General features: G+C 36.9%; 1 long non-coding RNA gene across 2 annotated transcripts in view; it reads left to right on the top strand.

Annotated features, from left to right (window-relative positions):
- LOC106801619 (uncharacterized) overlaps nucleotides 1-13,091 on the top strand; it is a 94,487-nt gene that overhangs the window by 32,744 nt on the left and 48,652 nt on the right. The window lies entirely within an intron of this gene.

Raw genomic sequence — 13,091 nt, 5'->3', positions numbered from 1 at the left:
GAGTCTTTTGTGATTTTGATTGGAATCGCATTGAATCTATAGATCAATTTGAGAAGGAACTGACATTTTTATGAAGTGACTCTTCCCACCCATGGACTAAGTATATAATTCCATTTATTTAGGTGTGCTTTAGTGTTTTTCAATAAAGTTTTATTAAAATGTGTCTTGCACATTTTGGGTAGTTTTATCCCTAGGCACTTTGTATGTTTTTGATACTGTTGTGAACGATATCCTTTTTAAAGTTAAAATTTCTAATTATTTTTGGTATATAAACATGCAATTGTATATTTTTTGTATATTTTTATATCCAGCAGTCTGTATTATTTTTTAAAGTATTGCCTTTTCTCCATTTGTTCTCTTTTCTTCTCTGGAACTGCTATTATTTGCATATTAGGTCTCTTGGATCTATCTCTAAGTCTTATATATTTTCCATCATGATTTCTGTTTGTATTTCAGCTCTTTGTTTTGAGATAGCTCTTCTGCTTGGTTTTCCAGCCATTAATTCAGATCTTGACAGTAAATATTCTCTCCTTCAATTCATCTACAAATTTTTTTCCTGAGAGGTCATAGTTTTTCATTCCAGAAATTCTTTATTTTTATCTGCTCTCATATATCCTTAAATGTAAGCTCTTATTATTCATTAGGATTTACCTTCATATTTACCCTTTTTATTGCTCTTAATTTCTTCCTGCATATTGGTGCTTCCATTTGGGATCCTTTTCCTTTTGCTAAAAGAACTGCCTTTAGTACTTCTTTAATGTAGGTCTGCTGGTGGCAAGTTCTCTCAGTTTTTGTCTGAAAATGTATTTAATTTGTCTTCATTTTTGAAGAACATTTTTTACTGAGTATAGAAGTCTAGTTTGGCAGTTATTATCTTTCAACACTTTGAATGTGGCACCCCATTATCTTTTGGCTTCCATCAGTTTGTTGATGAGCCAGCTGTTAGCCTTATTGTTCCTTTGAAGATGTGTCCCTCACCCTCAACTGCTCGCCCAACTTCCTTTAAGATTTTCTCTTTTTCTTTGGTTTTCAGCAACTTCACTATGATATGCCTAAGTGTACTTTTCTTTGTATTTATCCTGCTTTATTTAATAGAATTTCTTATATTTGTCACTTGGTTTCTTTCATCAGTTTTTGAAAAATTTTGGCTATTTTCTCATCAAATATTGTTTCTATCCCATTGTCTCTCTCTTGTCTTCTGGATATCTAGTTATATATGTACTAAATTTTTTAAATAGTGTCTCATGTTCTTTTCTGTATTCTTTTTCTTTTTGAGCTTCAGTCTGGATAATTTCTTCTGACCTATCTTCTAGTTCATTAAATATCTCTTTATTTGTGTCCAATGTGCTGTTAAGCCTATTGAGTTCTTAAATGTGATTATTTTTCAGTTCTAGAACTTCTATTTTATATTTCATACAGTTTCCTCTGCTGAATTTCTCCATCTTGTCATTTAATTTCTTAAACCTATTAATAATGGTTATTTTAAAGTCCATGTCTGATAATTCCAATATCTGGCTCTTGTTTGGGTCTGTTTCTATTCTCTGATATCTCTACAATTATTGTCATTTGATCTTGTTTATGGAATACTGGTAATTTTCTGTTTAATACTGAAAATAGTTTATGAAAAATTAAAGAGATAATTTGAGGCCCTGTGTGGTGTTGTCTTCCTCTAGCAAGGGTTTACTTTTGCTTCTGGCAGTCAGTTAGGGTAAGATTAGACCATCTTAATCAAACCAGGGGTTGAATTGATGAGAAGCTCAGCTTTAGTATTTACGAGGGCTGGTTTCTCCTAAAGTGTAGGCTTTTGGGGTCCCAACTAAAAGGGGTGGTTACCAGGGTTCCTCTATCTTGGTCTGTCCTGAACCTCCCTTTGCCCCTCCCCCTAAGCTCTATAAGACTACAGGAAGACCAGTTTAGTTTCTCTGCCTTTTAGCCACTGCTTTCTGCTCAGCTTCTCAACCTCTCATTACTACTTTTAAATCAGTAATAGCTTGAGGGAAAAAGAGTCATCCAATGTCAGGCTTACCTCTTCACACTTCTTTTCAGTCTGACATTTTAGCCCCTCAAGTCCTTGATGGCTTGATAGCTCTTTGATACCTGTGAATATATATATATATTTTTGTGTGTGTGTGAAGAAGATCAGCCCTGAGCTAACATCCATGCCAATCCTCCTCTTTTTGCTAAGATAGACTGGCCCTGGTCTAACATCTGTGCCCATCTTCCTCCACTTTATATGGGACACCGCCACAGCATGGCTTGGCAAGCAGTGCATCAATGCATGCCCAGGATCCGAACCCGGGCTGCCAGCAGCGGAGTGCGCGCACTTAACCGCTACACCACCGGGCCAGCCCCCCTGAATAGATTTTTTATTTTAAATTTTGTTCATGTTTTCCAGTTGTTTTTTGCTACAGGGTTGGTTTGTGACAAGACACTCCTCCATTACTGAGAGCAGAATGCTGTACAGAATAAAAATAAGACAACAATTGAAGAAAAGCAGTGATACTCAGAGCCTACCTTAAGTTATTTGCCTTTATATAAATATTGTGTCAATGTCAGCAAAGATGATTTTCTATTCACCTTTGAGATGCCTTGAATTTCAAGTGAATTTTTAATTAAAAGTTCTCCTTTTGTTGGTCTTATTTCTACTACAACTATTATTTTCTTTATTCTCTTCCCACCATCCCCTTCATAATTCTGAGGGTCTTCTAATTTGTCTTAGACAAGATATGTGTAAACTATCCCATTAAATTGTATCTGCAGGTGATAATATGATGGCTTACTCCCTCTCTTATGCTCTAGAGAATAAGGCAATCATCAATGAGACTGAATGAAAATATTCCTTAGCTTGGTTTCCCAATACTAAATCTCAAGTTAATCTTTTTAGTTTTTGTACAGTTCTAATGATAGCTTGATAGTGTATCTTTGTAATGGATAGATTTTCATGTGGGTAACAAGCCTACAACAAGTTTCTATTCCCTAAAAGTGGCCATGTCCAAAAATAATGTAATATATTACATGATCTTGCCCCTTCTAGCCAAGGCTGATTGGCCCACAGGAGAAACTAACCCAAACTGTACCAATCAGATCCTCACTCCCAAGAATTTGACATTTGCACCAGTTAAATACAGGGATAGAGCTTTTAGAGCTGAGTAATTCTGATACACAGCCTCTAAGATGGCCTCCATTATTCCCCTCCTCCTGGTATTCATGTCCTTATGTAATGCTCTTCCTTTGACTGTAGGCTGGACCGACTGATTCACCTTTTTTTTTTTTTCCCCCCAAAGCCCCAGTAGATAGTTGTATGTCATAGTTGCACATCCTTCTAGTTGCTGTATGTGGGCCGCAACCTCAGCATGGCCTGACAAGGGATGCGTCGGTGCACGCCCGGGATCCGAACCTGGGCCGCCAGTAGCGCAGTGCGCGCACTCAACCGCTAACCCACGGAACCGGCCCTAGTGATTCACTTCTAATAGACTACAGCAAAAGTAATAAGATGTCACTTCTGAGGTTAGGTTACAAAAAGACTGTGGCTTCTGTTTTGGGGGCTCTTTCTTTCTCTCTTGCTCTCTTGCTCACTTGCTCTGAGGGAAGCCAGTTGCTGTGTTGTATGCTGCCTTTTGAAGAGGCCCACGTGTCAGGGAACTGCAGGAGGTCTGCAGCCAACAGGCAGCAAGGAGCTGAGGCCCTCAGTTGAATAGCTGTCCAGATACTGAATTCTGCCACCAACCATGAGAGTGAGCTTGGAAATGAATCCTCCCTCAGTTGAGTCTTAGATTAGATGGCAACCCTGGCCAACAGCATGATTGAAACCTCGTGAGAGATCTTTAGCTAGAGGAACCCAGCTTGGCTGCACCCATATTTCTGACCCTTGCTTCAGCTCTTCAACTGCTTGCTGCTTTAGTCATCCATTGATCTGTGTGTCTGTTTTTGTGCCAGTATCATGCTGTTTTGATTACTATAGCTTTGTAGTATTTCCATGAATCTGTGCTTTAGTCTTTCTAGTGTAGCATTCCAACTGATCAGCTTCCTTGGCTCTCATCCTGTTTTCCTGTGTTTCCTTTGTCAAGGGTTTCCCCATGAGTTCTGGCATGTAACTCATTTGGTTTATTCTCCTGGAAATTGTCACTGAGCTCGGCCCTTCCTTCTGTGATATGCTGCAGCAAGGATTCCTATGAATGCCACCCAGAATTCTGGGTTTTGCTTCCCGCTCCAGGTCAGACCTTGGATATCTTGGCCTTCAATATCCTGGACACTTGAAGAAACATTTAGCTGTTGTTTCCCTAAATAATGCCTATCATAGGAGCCAGACAATCTGCCCAGCAGGCCTCTGCCTAGGTCCCTGATGTATTCTCTTTGAACTGTTTCTGGGTACCTGGCCTGATCTCTTCAAGCTCCTTTTTCCTGGTCTACTGTATTGTCATTCTCCTTCCAACCCTCTGCCCTACTTCACCCCATTCACCAGATGGAAGCCATGCCCTATGTCTCAGTCATTTTTTCTCCAGACGCTACCAAGTTAGGTTCTAACTCAATTTCAGATCACACTCACTTTCTACCATGACTGCACTATTTATGATGATAGTTGAATACATCCAGCTGGTTCATGTATGCAACTACATTTTTACCACATTTTACGGTGTAGAACTTTGGATCTGCTTTTGTTTTTTCTCTGTGTATAATTTTTGTGTGTATATTTTCACATGTTCATGTGTATATTTTTTTGTGAAGAGTTTTGGTCTAGCCTTAAAATACTACCTAAACTTGCTTCAGAGCAGAGGAGGGATGGTCCAGTAAGTTTTCTCACTTTTCACCTTACGTTGTCAGTCCCATTAGATTGCTAAAGCATATGACTTCATTTTTGCCAAATTCAATAACTATACCCTATTTACACATGGCAAAAGATTATAATCTTAAGGACACTGCTGCTAATATCTATCAAAAATACTGAAAAAAGGAATATTTATAAGGTATTTCCTAAAGAATTTTCAGTGTTTCATTCCTCTAGCGGTTTTAATTGTTTTGGAGACTCTGATGAAAACTGTCTGTTTTCTCTCCAGATGTGTGTATAAGCCTTGTTTCAGTTGTCTCTTGCTGTGTGTCAAACCACCCCAAAACTTATTGACTTAAAACAACAATTATTTATTATTTCTCATGATTCCATGGGCCATGGAGTGTTCTGTTCCACATGGTGTCATCTGGCTCACTCACGCATTTGCATTCAGCTGGAATCAGCTGGAGCTGGAATGCCTAGGATAGTTGCACTCACATGTCTGGGGTCTTTGTATTGGCTGTTGGGTGGAGTGCCCTGGTTCTTTTTCACATGACCTCTCTGAATGAAAACAAGCTGCCAGGCTTCTTAAGGGCTTGACCCTGATCTGGCACAGTTCTCTTCTGTCACATTTTATTAGTCAAAGCAGTCACAAGGCCAACTGAGATTTAAGGAGAGAGGAATAGACTTTATCTCTTGATGGGAGAAGTACCATGTACCTACAGGGATGAGAGAAATGATTAGTGGCTATCTTTGGAGACAATCTACCATGAGCATATTCACACAGAATTTTGCATACAACATTAAGGAGCTCTCCAATCCCTGAGAATCATCTATGAAGTACTCTGTGGTTTCCAGAACCCTGAGTTAAGAATCTCTGCTTTAAAATATAAATTATATTTTATCCCAGGAATGCAAGGTTGGTTTCATATTCAAAAGTCAATGAATCCAATTCACCATATACAGGAAAAAACCCGTATGATTATCTCAATAGATGCATGCAGCAAAATGATTATCTCAATAGATGCATGCAGCAAAAGAATTTGACAAAATCCAATACCCATTTATAAAAAGAAAAAAGAAAACCTCTCAGAGATTCCTCAAAAAATTAAAAATAGAAATACCTTATGATCCAGCTATCCTACTACTGGGTATCTACCCAATGAACCTGAAATCAACAATCCAAAGAGGCTTATGCACCCCTATGTTCATCACAGCATTATTCACTATAGCCAAGACATAGACGCAACCCAAGTGTCCCTTGACTGATGATTGGATAAAGAAGATGTGGTATATATATATCATGGAATATTACTCAGCCATAAAGAAAGACAAAATCGTCCCATTTGCAACAACACGGGTGGACCTGGAGGGTATTATGTTAAGTGAAATACGCCAGAAAGAGAAAGACAAACAGTGCATGATTTCACTCCTATGTGGAAGATAAACCAACACACGCACAGATAGAACTGTTTGGTCGTTACCAGGGGCTAGGGGGATGGGGCGTGGGCACAAGGGGTGGAGGGATGCACTTATATGGTGACTGATAAACAATAAGGTACAACAAAAATTTCACAATAAAAAAAAAAAAAAAAGAAAAAGAAAACCTCTCAGCAAACTAGGAATAGAAGGAAACTTCCTCAATCTGATAAAGAACATCTATGAAAAACTGACAGTAACATCATACATAATGGTAAAATATTAAACATTCCCTAAGATTGGAAACAAGAAAAAGATATCTGCTCTCATCACCTCTAGTCATCAAGAATGAACTCCTGGGGCCGGCCTGGTGGCCTAGTGGTTAAGTTCACCACGCTCTGCCTCAGCAACCCGGGGTTCACAGATTCGGATCCTGGGCATGGACCTACATCACTAATGAAGCCATGCTGTGGCAGTGATCCACATACAAAATAGAGGAAGATGGGCACGGATGTTAGCTCAGGGCCAATCTTCCTCACCAAAACAAAAAGAAAAAAAGTATGAACTCCTACTTTTGATACTCTAAATTCTGTCTCTGAATTAAGATGAAGCATCAAAAGCTTACTCACCTGGACTGCACTATGTAGACTTCTGGTAGAACTATTTTTTTTTTTTTCCTGGAACGTACTCTGGTGTGATGCCACAGTCTATATTGAAAAATAATAGGACTCAGCCATATACTCACATACACTGCTGGTGGGAGTGAAAATTCATGTCATCAAATAGAATCTGGCAGCATATTAGAATAAGAACCACTGTGACCAAGTTTTTTGTACTGGAAATGCAATGATGATTCAATATTAGGAAAGCTTTTAAAATAATTCATCATAATGTATTGAAGGAGAAAAATCATGTCAATCTCCAAATATCACTGAAAAGACATTTAATAAAATTCAACATCCATTCTGATAAAAAATTTTAATAATATAGAAATTCTTATATTGATATATATCCTTTACATATATTGATAAAAAACTTATAAAACATATATCGCAAGGCCAAAAGCTACATTCCAATTAAAGATAGAAAAAAGGATAGGATGAGCACATAGCCACTATTACTATTTTTTACTTTTTCATATGAAGGAGTTAATACACACAGGAGAATTATAAAATTTATATGATGGTCTCAAGATAAAATATTCTCTTTTACTGTCGATTTTTTGTTTTTTTACATTTTAATTATATCGAGGTTTTTATAACCTCATAGATTAAATAGCAGGACAAAAGTGTTTTAATATTAACAACCCGATTAAAAAGTGAGCAAATCATAGAAACAGAGAACAGATTAGTGGTTGCCCAGAGGCAGTGGTGGGGAGTGGGCAAAATGGGTGAAGGGGGTCAAAAGGTACAAATTTTCAGTTACAAAATAAATAAGTCATGAGGATATAATGTGCACTATGGGGACTATGGTCAATAATACTGTATTGCCTATTTGAAAGTTGCAAAGAGAGTAAATCTTAAAAGTCTCCACAAGAAAAAACAATTTTGTAGCTGTATGGTGACAGATGTTAACTAGACTTATTGTGGTGATCATTTTGCAATACATACAAATATCAAATCATTATGTTGTACACCTGAAATTAATATAATGTTTATGTCAATTATACCTCAATAAAAAAATTATTATACTAAAAAAAAGAGAACAAAGGACTTGAATAGATATTTTTCCAAAGAAGATATCAAAATTGACAATAAGCACATTAAAAGATACTGAACATCGCTAATCATTAGGGAAATGCAAATCAAAACCACAATGAGATACCACCTCATACCCATTAAAATGGCTACTATGAACAAAACAACAGAAAATAGCAAGTGTTGACAAGGATATGGAGAAATTGGAACCCTTGTACACTGTTGGTGGGAATGTAAAATGGTGTAGCGTCTATGGAAAACAGTATAGTGGGTCCTCAAAAAAAAAATTAAACCTAGAATTACCATATGATCCAGCAATTCCAAAAGAACAGGAAGCAGGGTCTGGAAGAGATATTTGTATACCCATGTTCATAACAGCATTATTCACAATAGCCAAAAGGTGGAAGCAACCCTAATGTCCATAGACAGATGAATGGATAAACAAAATGTGGAATATTATTCAGACTTAAAAATGAAGGAAATTCTGACATATGATTGAACCTTGGGGACATTATGCTAAGTGAAATAAGCTAGTCACAAAAAGACAAATAACGTTTGATTCTATTATTTGAGGTACCTAGAATTGTCAAATTCATAGAGACAGAAAGTAGAATGGTGGTTACCAGAGCATAGAGGGAGGGGGAAATGGGGCATTGTTTAATGAGTATAGAGTTTTACTTTTGCAAGATGAAAAGAGTTCCAGAGGTTGGTTGTACAACCATGTGAATGCCCTTCACATTACTGAACTGTACACTTAAAAAAATAGTTAAGATGGTAAATTTTATGCTATGTGTATTTTACTACAATTAAAAATAAGGCAAAATAAGGGCCTGCCCCGTGCTGTAGTGGTTAAGTTTGTGCTCTCTGCTTCAGCGGCCCGGGGTTTGCTGGTTTGGATTCTGGGTGCAGACCTACACACTGCTCATCAAGCCATGCTGAGGTGGCATCTCACATAGAACAGCTAGAAGGATGTACAACTATGACGTACAACTATCTCCTGGGACTTTGGGGAGAAAAAAGAAAAAAAAAAGGAGGAAGATTAGCAACAGATGGTAGCTCGGGGCCAATCTTCCTCAAAAAAAAAATAAGTACAAAAATAACACAAAATAAATATATAAAAAACAAAACAGTGTTTTAACATTATGTAATTCTAATCTTAAAAATATCTCTTTATAGATTTATAAAATTTATTTTAAATTTATTTATTGCACCCTATTTTATGTTGAAAGCAGTTTGTAATTGAAAAAATGTAATAACAAAAGGTTTAAAATCTCATTCTTTTTTTTTTTTGGCATGGAAGATCAGCCCTGAGCTAACATCCATGCCAATACTCCTCTTTTTGCTGAGGAAGACTGGCCCTGAGCTAACATCTATTGCCAATACTCTTCCTTTTTTTTCCCTTTTCCTCCCCAAGGCCCCAGTAGATAATTGTATGTCATAGTTGCACATCCTTCTAGTTGCTATATGTGGGATGCCACCTCAGCACGGCCGGACAAGTGGTGCATCGGTGCACACCTGGGATCCGAACCCTGGCTGCCAGTAGCAGAGCTTGCGCACTTAACTGCTAAGCCACGGGGCTGGCCCTAAAATCTCATTCTTGAAGTTTACAAACTGTTTAAAATGCTGAGTCATCTTCAGTCTGCTTCTGTTTATGTTCTATTTAGTATCCATTTATTTGTTCTTTTTTTTTTCCACTTTATTTTTTGTTCTGTGTTTCATTTTGGGTAATTTTGATTGTTATGTTTTCAATTCCTTAATCCTTTCTTCTGCAGTGTCTAATCTACTGTTGATCCCATTCAGTATATTTTTTTTTTAATTTTTTTTTTTTTAAATTTATTTTTCCCCCAAAGCCCCAGTAGATAGTTGTGTGTCATAGCTGCACATCCTTCTAGTTGCTGTATGTGGGACATGGCCTCAGCATGGCCAGAGAAGTGGTGCATCGGTGCGTGCCCGGGATTCAAACCCCGGGCTGCCAGCAGCAGAGTGCGTGCACTTAACCGCTAAGCCACTGGGCCAGCCCCCATTCAGTATATTTTTTATCTCAGATATATTTTTTGTCTCTAGAATTTTGATTTGGATTTTCCCCCATATCTCTACTTAAAATTCATCCACTTTCTTGAATATATGTAATATAACTTTTAAGATTTTTGTATACTAATAACTTTAATGAATTATTCATTTTATTTATTCTAATATAAATAGTTTCAAAATAACAATATCAGTATTACTACTAGAAATATGATTACTGAAAACAGTTTATGTGTTTTTGGAGTTCCTTTTTTCTTTAGGATATATCTCACTGTGGATATACAATCAAATTACTGTGTTTTAAAGTCACATGAAAGACTTCCCCACTCTAGTCAAGCTACCGACTTGATACTTGGTTAGATTGGTTTCATTTTGCTTTTAATTTTTAGAGATATTTTTCCACCTTGATTTAGTTCTTTATTATAATTATGTAATACAGATAAATGTTTCTACAGTTAAATGATATAAAAAATACATTCAAAGTTTGGTTAGACCATGTTCCCTCTGTCTACGGGTAACCAATTTTTTAGTTCTTGGTTTATGCTTCCATTGTTTGTTTAATGGAACAACATAAAATTTACCATTTTAACCGTTTTTTTTAGGGGAAGATTTGCCCTGAGCTAACATCTGTTGCCAATCTTCCTCCTTTTTTTTTTTCTTCTTTTTTCCCCCAAAGGCCCAGTACATAGTTGTGTATATAGTTGTAAGTTCTTCTGGTTCTTATATGTTGAGCCACCACTACAACATGGCTACTGACATCGTCTGTGGTGTGGTTCCGCACCCGGGAATCGAACTCGGGCCACTGAAGCAGAGCGTGCCTAACTCCACCAGGCCCTCAGGGATGGCTCCATTTTAACCCTTTTTTTTTTCTTTTTGTGAGGAAGATCAGCTCTGAGCTAACATCTATTGCCAATCCTCCTCCTTTTTTTTCCCCAAAGCCCCAGTGGATAGTTGTATGTCATAGTTGCACATCCTTCTAGTTGCTGTATGTGGGATGTGGCCTCAGCATGGCCGGAGAAGCGGTGCATCGGTGTGCGCCCAGGATCCGGACCCCGGCCACCAGTAGTGAAGCGCGCGCACTTAGCCACAGGCCCGACCCCCATTTTAACCCTTTTTAAGTGTACAATTCAGTAGCATTAAGTACATTTGCATTATTGTACAACCATCACCACTATTCATCTCCAGAAATTTTTCATCATTCCAAATTGAAACTCTGTGTCTGTTAAATAATAACTTCCCATTATATCATTAGCCCCTACCCCTGGTAACCACTATTCTACTTTCTGTCTCTATGAATTTGACTATTCTACGTACCTCATATGGGTAGAATCAGGCAATATTTGTCCTTTTGTGTCTGGCTTATTTCATTTAGCTTAATGTTTTCAGAGTTCATCCATGTTGTTGCATGTGTCAGAATTTTATTTCTTTTTAAGGCAGAATAATATTCCACTGTACATGTATACCACATTTTGTTTATCCATTCATCCAATGAACATTAGGGTTGCTTTCACCTTTTGGCTATTGTGAATAATGCTGCTATGAGCATGGGTATACAAATATATGTCCGAGCCCCTGCTTTCAATTCTTTTGGGTATATACCCAGAAATGAAATTGCTGGTCATAGGGTAATTCTAGGTTTAATTTTTTTAGTAACTGCCCTACTGTTTTCTATTGTTTTCTAAACTACACAAAAAATGTTATGAGCTCATGGATTTTAACATATTTTATATGGTTCAATCCATTGCAGTCACTGTTGTTTTTGATTCTCACATTGTACCATCAATAAGTGCCCCCTTCAACTTGACTCCTGGAACCTTTTGATATGATTTTAGTCTTTGATATCATTCTTGCTTTCTGGAATGAGAAAATATTTGAGGCTGAACTTGCATATTTCCTGCTCCAGGCTTGGAACCAGTCTTTTCTCTAAAATGTTCTGGTTCCTTTTAGAGGGAAATGGTATTTAGAAACCACCATCAGTGCTGGGGATACTCATTGCTACGTTAGTCCTAGCCCTTTTCAGTAGACAAAACTATGAAAAAATTTTTTTTCATAATAGAAAATATATAACAAATTCATACTCTTATTTATAATTAAAATTAGGATCATAAGGCTTTTATTTTTCTTTGATTTTATACTTATATTTCTTTTATCCTACATTTTACTTATTCAACCAATAATCATTGTACATCCACCATATCCATTATACTTTAGTAGGTGCTGGAAATGTACATTAAAACTTATATTTGATCTAGTTTCCACATTATTTTTTATCTGAATGAATGAGGCCTTTTAACTCTTTGTGCATCAGGTCTATTCACATTGGCTTCTAGTTAAAAATGCTGAGTAGTATTGGATTGACTTTAAAATTAGTTGATCTTGGCTTCTTATTTTGCATTAGTTCCATTAACTACAATACGATTATACCCCTTAGTTGGCAGTGTCAAAGGAAACATAGGTTAAATAGGCTATTAATACCAAAAAATCATTTCATCACCACTGATTATCCCAGAACAAGATAATGTGATAGCACAAGACAATTTATTGTCCTTGGGTCCTTAGCCTTTTGGTCAGTTGGGCTTGCAGCTGAACTCCATTATTGAAGAAACGCTTGGTCCAAAACTGTTTCTCTCACTGTATTAGTGCTGATGCCTGCAATTGCACTATTAGAGTTTTGCTCTTTGAAGTTATTGGCCCATATTAAAAAAAAAATCCTTAGAGTTACAATTCAGATATATAATTAACACATTAGAGTGAATAAACTTATCAGGCTTTTCCATTGTGACAATCAGCTGAAAATATGTTTGGAAAGAAGAAGTAAAGAATTAGGTCTAACATAGAGGGCAATTGCTTGAAGAGGGCAGAATTCTATTGAGAACGAGGGGCAGAGGAAACATGATGGCACTGGACACAGGCCAAGGAGATGAAGAGGCATGAAAATAAGCTTGTTAGACCTGATGTTGCATTTGGAATATTGACCATTTTATGTTGGTTGTATAAGACTCAGCAGCCAACCAGGCCTTTGGCTGTGTATTTAGCAAATATCAATTCTAAAAAGTACTAGCAGTTTAAGTCAAAACTTAAGAATAGCATGGATGTTATCTAATGGTAATCTTTAGATATATATTTTATATTTTATAAATATTAATATACTAAGAAAACTTAAAAAAATAAAATAGTCACTT

The sequence above is a fragment of the Ceratotherium simum genome, chromosome 17, assembly GCF_057802395.1.
Source record: "Ceratotherium simum simum isolate JZ-2026a chromosome 17, ASM5780239v1, whole genome shotgun sequence".
Taxonomy (NCBI): domain Eukaryota; kingdom Metazoa; phylum Chordata; class Mammalia; order Perissodactyla; family Rhinocerotidae; genus Ceratotherium; species Ceratotherium simum.
This window is presented reverse-complemented; position numbering and strand designations above follow the sequence as displayed.